The sequence below is a fragment of the Macrobrachium nipponense genome, chromosome 30, assembly GCF_015104395.2.
Source record: "Macrobrachium nipponense isolate FS-2020 chromosome 30, ASM1510439v2, whole genome shotgun sequence".
In the NCBI taxonomy this organism is placed as follows: Eukaryota; Metazoa; Arthropoda; class Malacostraca; order Decapoda; family Palaemonidae; genus Macrobrachium; species Macrobrachium nipponense.
In genome coordinates this window covers 52,468,520-52,481,789 of record NC_087218.1, presented here as the reverse complement: position 1 = coordinate 52,481,789, position 13,270 = coordinate 52,468,520, and positions in this window count along the sequence as shown.

Sequence of the window (13,270 nt, the reverse complement as noted above, 5' to 3'; positions counted from 1 at the left end):
AAAATAAATAGATATATAATATATATATATATAGATATATATATATATATATATATATATATATATCTATATATATATATAATATATATATATATAATATATATATATATATATATAGTTATATATATATATATCCAAAATATATAATAATATAATATATATTTTTTTATATATATATATATATACATATATATAATCTATATATAATATATATATAGCTATATATATATAGATCGATAGATGGGATATTAATATATAGAATATATATAGATAGTATGAGCTATATATATATATATATATTATATATATATATATATATATATATATATATATATCTATATATCTATATATATATATATATATTATATATATCTATATATATATATCTATATATATATATATATATATTCTATATATATATATATATATATATATCTATATATACTATATATATATATATAAGCGAATACCACGGGAAAATGATAGTCAGAAATCCAAGCGCTTTCATCTTTACTCAGACATCGTCAAGGAGCTACTAAAGTACAATTGGAGAGGAAGGCTTTTAAGAAAATTAAAGAAGACGAAACAGTGAAGGTGACAAAAGCAGATAAATCTAATGCAGTGGTAATAATGAATAAAAGTGACTATATAAGTAAAATAATGACATTGCTAAATGATACTGATACTTATACGAAACTGAGGTCTGACCCTACACAGACAGTTAACTCCCATTTTAATAAACAAATTAAATCCATTTTTAAGGGTTTAGACCATTTAATTAAACAGTTTACACCGCAATGTGCCTCCCTACCTTATATGTATGGTTTAGTCAAGACACATAAAATCAATAACCCTATCAGACCAATCATTAGCTCAGTGGGCTCAGTTACGTATAATTTATCTAAATGGCTTGTAAAAAATTCTTACTCCTTTGGTAGGAAACATTTTCTAACACGAATGTTAAAAACAATGTTGATTTTATAAACAAATTGAATAGTTTAAATTTGAATTATGATTTTAATATGGTTAGTTTTGATGTTGTCTCTTTATTTACAAATGTGTCTGTAGATGACTTACTTGAATATTTGGAAGAGGAATTAGAGCGTCATGACATTCCCTTAAGTGTAGCAAATCACATTAGTCTCATAAGGTTATGTATCAAAGATAGTAAATTTTGTTTCAATGGGGAATTTTTTGTACAAAAGTTTGGCATGGCTATGGGTAATCCCTTATCTCCTGTCCTTAGCAATATTTACATGGAAATTTTTGAGACAAAACTCTTACCAAGAATTTTGCCCCAAAAAGTTTTTTGGTTTAGATATGTGGATGATATCTTCTGTATTTGGCCAGTTTACGAAAACCTCCAGGAATTCCTTAATAATCTCAATAATTTAGTCCCTTCTATAAAATTTACTGTAGAGAAAGAAAGAAATTGTAATTTGAATTTTCTTGATGTAACTGTCCATAGAAATGATAGAAATTTCACCTTTTCAGTCTTTCGAAAATCAACTAATATTGCCTCTTTTGTTCATTACTACTCCAATCACCATCAAAATGTTAATTTCTCTGTTTTTTCTGGGATGTTCCTAAGGGCTTTACGTGTCTGTAGCCCGCAGTTTATTGACGCTGAAATTAAAACTATTTATGATATTGCATTGAAACTTAAATACCCAAGACTTTTGTAGATGTGGCATGGAAAAGAGCTAGAAAAACATTTTATTCAACTAATGACAAACTTGAATTTAGTAAGCATAACATTCTAAAATTACCTTATGATGAAAGGTTTTTAGATATTCCTAGAATTTTAAAGCTTTTTAACATAAATGTTGTTTTCAGTATTATTAATGTCAAGAGTTTAGTAATCAAAAATTCTCCTAAAGATCTTCCAGGCTGCATATATGAAATTCCTTGCAAAAAGTGTGATAAAGTCTATTACGGACAGACTGGCAAATCTCTTTCACAGCGTCTCAAGCAACATCAATATTCTGTGAGAACTGGGCAAATATCGAATGCATTATTCGTACATATGAGAGATTTAGACCATCCTATTAACTGGAGTCAAGCAAGAGCCTTAGTCCCATGTAATGACACAGTTAAAAGGAATATCATTGAATCTTGTTTTATCAAGTCAAATAATAGAAATGTTCTAAATTTAAGTCTTGGTTTATTTAAACTTGATGCTTTCATAATGAAAAAAATTGTAGATAAATATAAGCAACAAAATTAATATATTCAGTTTTTACATGTTTTGGACTGTAAAGATACTTTGTAATTTCGGTTAGGGTCAGAATCTGTTTAAGTTTGTGACCGTGTGATATCCGATAATCTTGGATTATCCCTTTTTAATTTTTACCCTTTTGATAATTAACCATCTGGTATTCCTGATCTTGTTTGTACCTGAGGCCTTCCTCTCCAATAGTACTTTAGTAGCTCCTTGACGATGTCTGAGTAAAGACGAAAGCGCTTGGATTTCTGACTATCATTTTCCCGTGGTATTCGCTTATTTATGAAGTCACGTGCATCTACTGTGATTTTTTAAGCATATATATATATATATATATATATATATATATATATATATATATTATATATACATTACTTTATACATATATATATATATATATATATATATATATATATATATATATATATATATATATATTTATTTATATATGTGTATATCTGTAAATCTATAAATATATATTCATATATTATTCAATTATGATTATAATATATATATTATATAGTAATCTATTATATATATTATATATATCTATAATATATAATATATATATATATATTATTTATATATATTATATATATATTATATATAATATATTTCATATATGTGTATAATCGTAAATCTATATATATTCATATATTATTAATTTTATTATGATATAATATATATATATATATATATATATATATATATATATTATATATATATATATTATATATATATATATCAATAATGTGCTTAATTTTCATTCGTGGCCTGTAAAGTAAATTTCATTCAGTTACTTTCAATTAAAATTTTTTATCGCCACAAAAAAAAAAAGACTGGTTAAGTTTTTTCTTTCTCCCACAGAAGGTTATTATTATTTAAGTGGTACCTCGCCCATGAGAGTTGTTTTTTTTCTCTTTTCATGTATTTGGTGATTTGCGGGTCGTTGCCTCACTTTTGGTGGAGACCGTTGGCTGAGGATGAAGAAGAGTATGCATTCGGCTCCTTATCTTGGAGGTTTCCCTGACCTAATCCCTGCAGGACGTTTTGAAAATTTTGAGATTCTCTTGGGAGAATATACCCTCTAGAGGCCTTTCTGCTTTTGAGGACCCCCTTTTCACCTGTATTACGGAGGGCGTTGATGGTCGTTCCGCCTCCTAATTACTAAAGTCGCTGTGGAAGCTGCAGCCTTGTTGTTTGAGAAACGTCTCCTGTGCTCTGTTCGGGCGCCCTTCCTGTGTGCTGTAGAGGATACTATATCTACGTATCTGCATCTCTGGACCTGCCTGCTGCCCTTGGGAAAGCATCTTGTCTTGTCCCTGGTCCTACTTTCGTCCTGAAACCTCCGGAGTCGTGAAAGGGCCTGAATCTGTTCAGAATGCTGGTAAGGATATACTGAATATATTCGTTTTAGACGTTACTGACGCGGGCCAGTGTATCCTCCGGCTGCAGACCCCCTTCGTGATTCCGGAGCAGTTGATAGACAGCCATCTGTGCATTGAGTAGTGGTGTTATCGACCATATAGTGCCTGCGTGTAACCACCTTTGATGTCAGATAAAGTGATCTGTGATAAGTTATTTGTATAATTATGTATGTAAATATTTTTGAGTAATTATATGATCTAGGATTAAGGTTCTTTCCCTCTTTCATTATCTTCTCCAAAAGAATATTTTCAGGGCTTTCTAGAAATAGGCTGTTTTCCATCCTCCTCCTAATTACTGTCTCTTGTTCTATCGTGTGAATGAGGATAATTTTAGGTAAAGTATTTTGTAAACCCTTATCAGTTTTTTATGTGGGTTTAATTCAAGATTTATTTCTAATAATACTAAAGTTTTGATCTATATTTTCGTTATCCTCTTTGAATGTTATTTGGTGTTTTTCATTGTCTGGAGATCTTGCCCCTTGGCTTTAAATGCTAACCATTGTGGCACTGATCATTAAAAGAAAAGAGCCTGTTTTTGCCACTTATGATACTTTTAAATAGTTGTGAGTAATGTTCATAACAATATATATATAATGCAAAAAATGCTCGTAACTATCTTCATGAATGGCATACCTGAACAGAGAGATTTCTTAAAAACATTGCATATCCTCAGCCGTCTGTATTAAAAATACTTAATGTGTTAAAATATGTTTAATCACTTTTGTATAAAAACCTTAATTAAGGCTTTTTAATATATTTGTAATTGCGGTTTCAAGTTCAGGTGCAACATTTGAAATAATAGCTTTTAGTGAGTTTTTTTATGATGCTTATGATATTAATTCATGGGCATTTTAGACTGGTTGCTGAAGCATTTACCTCTATCGTTTATTGATATAAAATTGGTCGACCACACAATATAGAAAAGAGGGTATATAATACTCTAATCTCCAAGGGGCTAGTGATAAACACGGCGTCCCAAGGAGCTTCCACCGTGTTTAGTACAGTAGTAGATTCACATCAACCGTGCATCTGATGTCTAGGACAGTCCCTTACGACGCTCCTGATTGGCTGTTGATAAGGCAATCACAGGGGTGGAAACTCTCAGTCTCTCGAGAGAGTTCGTAAGGGCAGGATCCCTCAGGAGATGTGGAACATACGTCCTGCCTATGTGAACTCTCTAGAGAGACTGAGAGTTCTCAGCCCTGTGATAAGCTTATCAACACCTAATCACAGCATGGTTGATGTGAATCTACTATAACACCTCGGAGTAGGTGACGCGTCGATAACAAGCCAAAGTCGCACCCATTTGAAACCAGAAATAAAACGGGAAGCAAGTTCTGCGATATATCAAATGTTTAAAAAAAAATATCTGGACTTTATCAGAATAATCCCAAACAACCTATTATTCCATTTCCATTTCCCTTTACCTCCTCTTCCTTCTTCCTAATGAACACCGTATTCTTTGGAGATTGAATTTCAAGTCAGTGGCCCCTGTGGTGGGCTTGTTCCATATGAATAGGTTTCATCTTCTGAACAATAATAACAATTATTATTTCAAACGAGGACTGTGGAGCTTATTCACTAACTGAGCAATTCCTCACGGTTCAATGTCTCCTGCCTTCTTCGAAGAGTGTGCAGCAAAACGAAGACGAAGACGAAGAAGAAGAAGAAGAAGAAGAAGAAGACGGTAACCCTTCGGTTGTTTTACTCTTGACTGCAGTTGGTGTTTGGAATCTAAGCAAGGCTGATGTTATTGCAAGTTCCCTCTTCGATTCGAATAGAAGCTAAACATGAGACCGAATTCTCTCTCTCTCTCTCTCTCTCTCTCGTCTCTCTCTCTCTCTCTCTCTCTCTCTCTCTCTCTCTCTCTCATTTTTTTATGTATGCTTAAATAATCTTGGGTACGATCTCGTCCCTTGTTAACTTTAATCCTTGAAAGAAATATCTGAATTTTCTCGTCGTCAGATAGCAGAAGCTATCGGCGCCATTAGCATGTCAGTCTTCCCTTGGGGGGGGGATGGGGGGGGGGTTCGCCGTTTTCGCATTTCTGTTTTTTAAAGCACGAGGATGTTTGGAACAAAAAATCTTCATGAAAATAAATAAAAATAACTGGAGATCAATGAAACTGGACAAAGGCTGAAATCAATAAAAAGGAATTAAGAAAAAATATAGTTATATGTATTTTCTTCAAGATAATTTCAAAAGAAATTAATTTGTTTTCCCATATATGTAATCCCATATATATATATAGATATATTAATATATATATATATATATATATATATAATATACGTATATATATATATATATATTATATAGTATATATATATCTATATATATATAATATGTATATATTATATATAATATATATATATATATATAGATATATATATAAATGTGTGTGTGTGTACACACATGACTATTTTAGCTATTCTCAAGCAGGAAAGTGCCCAGTAGGTCACGCCACAAATAAGGTTCAATAAAACTGCCTCACACTGGACAAAGACTGAAATCAATCAAAAAGAATTAAGAAAAAATATAGTTATATTTGCTTCAAGATAATTTCAAAAGAAATTAATTTGTTTTCCCATATATATATATATATATACAAACACACACACACACACACACACACACACACACACATATATATATATATATATATATATATATATATATATATATATATATATATATATATATATATATATATATATAAAGGTATATGCCACGAGGGAAAATAACAACCAGCGGATACTCCGTTGTTTATTTTCCCTCGTGGCATATACCTTTATTTATGGATTTATCACGTTCCTACCTTTCGTGATTCAGTTATACATACATACGTATATATATATATATGTATATATATATATATATATATATATATATATATTATATATATATATATATATATACATCATATATATAGTAGTATATATAGTATATAAATATATATGTGGGTGTGTGAGTGTGTGTACACACATGACTATGTTCGCTATTCTCAAGCACCAGGAAAATGCCCAGTAGGTCACGTCACAAATAAGGTACAATAAAACTGCTTCACACTGCAGTTCATCTACGGGAACACGAATATTGGAAGCAATATAAATGCAAACCGTTGTTCTTGCAATATGACCCAAGTGTAAAGAGAGAGAGAGAGAGAGAGAGAGAGAGAGAGAGACTATCGTTAAAAATAGCAAAGCCGGCTCGGGTTACAAATTTATTCAGGATAAGCTGAGAATTCAAGTTAAATAAAGAGTAATAAATAAAAATATTATATTATCACAGCAGTGCACCAAAAGCATTGATTAGATACAAGAAATTTACGAATATCATATTAATCTGCTCAGCTACCGAATAATTCCAATTCTATGGAATAATCATAACCGTACAACAGAGAGAAATGCGTCAAATAAAAATAAATGTTTGTGAATGAACGAAATTTTTTTTTTTTTTATGTTGTACAGAAAACAAATATCACAAACTAAATTGGTAATTCCTTTTGACAGACGACAATCACTCTCGCCGGTATGTATATGCAAAGTGTACGCGGGAACACAATGCCATCACATTGTTGCGTCAATATTACTTCGTAGTCACGCGTTCTTTATTTGTCACCGCGTGCGGTTTAAAAATACGTGGCATTTACGTCGAATTTCATTGAAATCACCAAATACTGCGCATATTTATCAAACAGCGTCCGAGTATATTCGGCGCTAATCTCCTTTGCAACAAACCCGGCGTAAAATTTTGTAATAGCTTAAACTCACGACAATCTTCCCGAGCAATATTATTTGCGTTACAATACGTATACCGAAAATATACATTCGGTTCAGGTAATCCTGAATGGAAGCGAAACAGAATTCGCTGATATAACTCGCCAGGCTAATCCTCGATTTTCATTCGTATAAATTTATTAGAATTTGGTGTAATGTAAAAGTACCAAGGTAATGCCTTTATTTTGTATATTTACATTTTAGTCTGGGGTAGGTTAAATGGTCCCGAGGATAGTCCATAGAAAGGCTTCATGTGTATTTTACTACCTTTACAATGTTGTTGTTACACACCTGTACACTACTGCTGTTACACAGCTGTACACTATTGCTGTTACATACACTACTGTTGTTACACATCTGCACAATATTATCGTTACAAACCTATACACTATTTTTGCTACAAACCTGTACACTATTTTTGTTGCACACCTGTGTATTATTGTTGCTACACACCTGTATACCACCTGTACACTATTGTTGTTACACACAAAAATTGTTATTAAACACCTGTGCACTATTGTTGTTACAAACATTATTGTTGTTACACACTACTATCTATTGTTATTACACTTCTGTACACAATTGCTGTTACAAAAACTATTGTTGTTACATACCTTTGCACTAATGTTGTTAAACACCTGTACGGCATTGTTGTTACACACATGCACACCAACATTATTATTGTTACATATCTATGCACTATCATCGTTACACACCTGCAAGTAATTTTACATACCTGTACACAATTGCTTTTATATACACAGAAATAACAAAAATGGATACACATTTACATTCAAACACTGCATCTACTTAGTTACTTATCAATTTACTTTTTTTAAATAAGTAAGATATCTTCTTTCTGTAATTCCCTTTACCTCAACTTACTTCTTCCTATTGGGCGTCGATTCTTTGGAAGCTTGAATTTCAAGCCAATGGCCCATTCTGGTGGACTTGTTCCACATGAATAGGGTTCATCATCGCCTGAATAAAAAGTAAAAGTGATAGTTTCTCTTTTAACAGCTTCTCCATCCCAGAGGAGATGCATCTGCTCGCGTATGTAAAACAAGTCCCACACAACAACCTCGTAAAATTATTGTCAACAATATTGCAGTCGTGACCTTCCGCTGGATACCATGACGAAATAAGGAACAGCAAAAAGGTCATTCCCTTCTGGGAATGCAAAATATTCCAAGCAATATAAATGCAAACTGTCGGTCTCGCAGCACTCGTGAGTGAAACAACAGAGAAGGAATAAAACAAAACACAGAGAGAGAGAGAGAGAGAGAGAGAGAGAGAGTGTGTGTTTCCCGGACCATTTAACTTTGAGAGCCAAGTGGCGCTTTCGTGAGAGGGATGATTTCATTCGGCTTTGGAAAATGTTCAGAAAATTTAAACAGGAATAAATTTAGCGATTTTGAGATTATCCAACCATCATTCAGCTTTTGAAAACGGTAAGAAAATTTAAACAGGAATAAATGTAGCTATTTTGACTAATTAACAACCAATAACTTTTTTTTTGTGATGGTTCATATTAAACAAGGAATATTTCCGCGATTTTGGATTTTAAACTACCAAACCATTCAATTCAAGCTTTTTTGAAAAATGTTATTAAAATTTAAAACAGGAATAAAAAAAATTTAGCGATTTTTTTTTGATACCCTATCCCAACCATCATTTCAGCTTTTGAAATGGTTAGAAAATTTAAACAGGAATAAATTTAGCGATTTTGAGACTATCCAACCATCATTCAGCTTTTGAAAATGGTTAGAAAATTTAAACAGGAAAAAATTTAGCGTTTTTGAGATTATCCAACCATCATTCAGCTTTTGAAAATGGTTAGAAAATTTAAACTGGAAAAAATTTAGCGTTTTTGAGATTATCCAACCATCATTCAGCTTTTGAAAATGGTTAGAAAATTTAAACTGGAAAAAATTTAACGTTTTTGAGATTATCCAACCATCATTCAGCTTTGGAAAATGGTTAGAAAATTTGAATAGGAATAAATTTAGCGTTTTTGAGATTATCCAACCATCATTTAGCTTTTTAAAATGGTTAGAAAATTTAAACAGGAATAGATTTAACGTTTTTGAGATTATGCAACCATCATTCATCATTTTATAATGGTTAGAAAATTTAAACTGGAATAAATTTAGCGATTTTGAGATTGTCCAACCATCATTCAGCTTTGGAAAATGGTTAGAAAATTTAAATAGGATTAAATTTAGCGATTTTGAGATTATCCAACCATCGTTCAGCTTTGGAAAATGGTTAGAAAATTTAAACATGAATAAATTTAGCGATTTTGAGATTATCCAACCATCATTCAGCTTTGGAAAATGGTTAGAAAATTTAAACATGATTAAATTTAACTTTTTTGAAATTATCCAACCATCATTCAGCTTTTGAAAATGGTTAGAAAATTTAAACAGGAATAAATTTAGCGATTTTAAGATTATCCACCCATCATTCAACTTTAGAAAATTTTTTGAAAATTTAAACATGAATAAATTTAGCGATTTTGAGATCATCCAACCATCATTCAGCTTTGGAAAATGGTTAGAAAATTTAAACTGGAATAAATTTAACGATTTTGAGATCATCCAACCATCATTCAGCTTTTGAAAATGGTTAGAAAATTTAAACAGGAATAAATTTAGCGATTTTGAGATCATCCAACCATCATTCAGCTTCGGAAAATGGTTATAAAATTTAAACATGAATAAATTTAGCTTTTTTGAGATTATCCAACCATCATTCAGCTTTGGAAAATGGTTAGAAAATTTATATAGGGATAAATTTAGCGATTTTGAGATTATCCAACCACCATTCAGCTTAGGAAAATGGTTAGAAAATTTAAACAGGAGTAAATTTAGCGATTTTAAGATTATCCAACCATCATTCAGCTTTTGAAAATGGTTAGAAAATTTAAACAGGAATAAATTTAGTGATTTTGAGATTATCCAACCATAATTCATCTTTGGTAAATGGTTAGAAAATTTAAACAGGCATAAATTTAGCGTTTTTGAGATTATCCAACCATCATTCAGCTTTTGAAAATGGTTAGAAAATTTAAACAGGAATAAATTTAGCGATTTTGAGATCATCCAACCATCATTCAGCTTTTGAAAATGGTTAGAAAATTTAAACAGGATTTAGCGATTTTGAGATTATCCAACCATAATTCATCTTTGGTAAATGGTTAGAAAATTTAAACAGGCATAAATTTAGCGATTTTGAGATTATCCAACCATCATTCAGCTTTTTAAAATGGTTAGAAAATTTAAACTGGAAAAAATTTAGCGTTTTTGAGATTATCCAACCATCATTCAGCTTTGGAAAATGGTTAGAAAATTTAAACATGAATAAATTTAGCGATTTTGAGATATCCAACCATAATTTCATCTTTGGTAAATGGTTAGATTTAAACTGGAATAAATTTAGCGATTTTGAGATTTTCCAACCATCATTCCGCTTTTGAAAATGGTTAGAAAATTTAAATAGGAATAAATTTAGCGATTTTGAGATTATCCAACCATCATTCAGCTTTGGAAAATAGTTAGAAAATTTAAACATGAATAAATTTAGCGATTTTGAGATTATCCAACCATAATTCATCTTTGGTAAATGGTTAGAAAATTTAAACTGGAATAAATTTAGCGATTTTGAGATTTTCCAACCATCATTCCGCTTTGGAAAATGGTTAGAAAATTTAAATAGGAATAAATTTAGCGATTTTAAGATTATCCAACCATCATTCAGCTTTGGAAAATAGTTAGAAAATTTAAACACGAATAAATTTAGAGTTTTTGAGATTATCCAACCATCATTCAGCTTTTAAAAATGGTTAGAAAATTTAAACAGGAATAAATTTAGCGATTTTAAGATTATCCAACCGTCATTCAGCTTTGGAAAATGGTTGGAAAATTTAAACTGGAATAAATTTAGCGATTTTGAGATTATCCAACCATCATTCAGCTTTTGAAAATGGTTAGAAAACTTAAACAGGTATAAATTTAGCGATTTTGAGATTATCCAACCATCATTAGCTTTGGAAAATAGTCAGGAAATTTAAACAGGAATAAATTTAGTGATTTTGAGATTATCCAACCATCATTCAGCTTTTGAAAATGGTTAGAAAACTTAAACAGGTATAAATTTAGCGATTTTGAGATTATCCAACCATCATTAGCTTTGGAAAATAGTCAGGAAATTTAAACAGGAATAAATTTAGTGATTTTGAGACTATCAAACCATCATTTAGCTTTTGAAAATGGTTAGAAAATTTAAGCGGAAATAAATTTAGCGATTTTGAGGCTATCAAACCATCATTCAGCTTTTGAAAATTTTTAGAAAATTTAAACACGAATAAATTTAGCCATTTTGAGGCTATCAAACCATCGTTCAGATTTTGAAAATTTTTAGAAAATGTAAACAGGAATAAATTTAGCGATTTTGAGGCCATCAAACCATCATTCAGCTTATGAAAATTTTTTGAAAATTTAAACAGGAATAAATTTAGCGATTTTGAGGCTATCAAACCATTATTCAGCTTTTGAAAATGTTTAGAAAATTTAAGCGGGAATAAATTTAGCGATTTTGAGAATAAAAACGTAATTCAGCTTTTGGAAATGTTTGGAAAATGTAAATAGAAATAAATTTAGCGAGATGCAAAATCAATATTTTTTTCTTTTCCGTGAGTGTTTATTCTTGCAAATATGTCAGTCAATCCAGTCTTATGCTGCATAGGATGCTATGCCTTTCTGTTTTTTTTCTTAGGAAAGCTTAGGTCTGAAAACTATATATACATTTTTGAATCCTCTTTATCCCAGCTTTATAAACTAACTTTAAAACTAGCAGGTCATATACTGCATAGGATGCGGCGTTTTTTTTTCTGGAAAGCTCAATTCTTAAAATTAGATATACGATATTAAATCTGTCTTTATTCCACTTTTATAAACTAACTTTAAAACTAGCAGGTCACCGGTATGAGTTATGGAAATGAGGAGTTCAAAACAGAACTTATTTTTTCGAGCACAGTATTAGGGCACAAATGCATTGCATCTCCGCCTGAACTTCTGAAGAATTTCCAGCACGACATCCTCAGAAGGGAGGCTATTCCAGAGTCAAGCAGTGCGAGGAATAAAGGTCGTCTGCAACTGAGAAGTTCGACAGCGAAGCTTATTCACTGCATATTTGTGCTTCTGCTGTTCAGCGAATCTGGCTGCTCTCGGCAAACAAAGGGATCAGGGATCAACTGTGAATATGACAGATCTCTGTTGAAATACAACTTCTGAAAAGAAAAAGTGATAACTAAGAGACCATCCGTTGATGGTTCAAGTCATAACTGCTACTATTAGGACAGAGAGACCTATCGCCACGAACCACTATCTAAAACGAGATAAATCTCTGGCAGAAGCAGACATCCACAGCGGACAACTGCATTCCAGTAAAGGAGGTACAAATGACCTAAAACAAGTAGCATTGATTTTATCACTGTTATACATATACACAGTACAGTGCACACACACACACACACACACACACACACACACACACACACATATATATATATATATATATATATATATATTATATATATAATATATATATATATGTGTGTGTGTGTGTGTGTGTGTGTGTCTGTGTCTGTGTGTGTGTGTGTGTGTACAAAACTGGTATTGGAGTACAACAACCAATCTCTCAATCTATATATATAACATAAAAACCTTTCCCAACTATCAACCACTCCCGGCAGTGAAGAACATTCTTTCCATTTGACTGAACAGAATAAAAAAAAGAAAAAAAAACGTTCGCTGTCCCGTACAAAAGAGACCGAAATG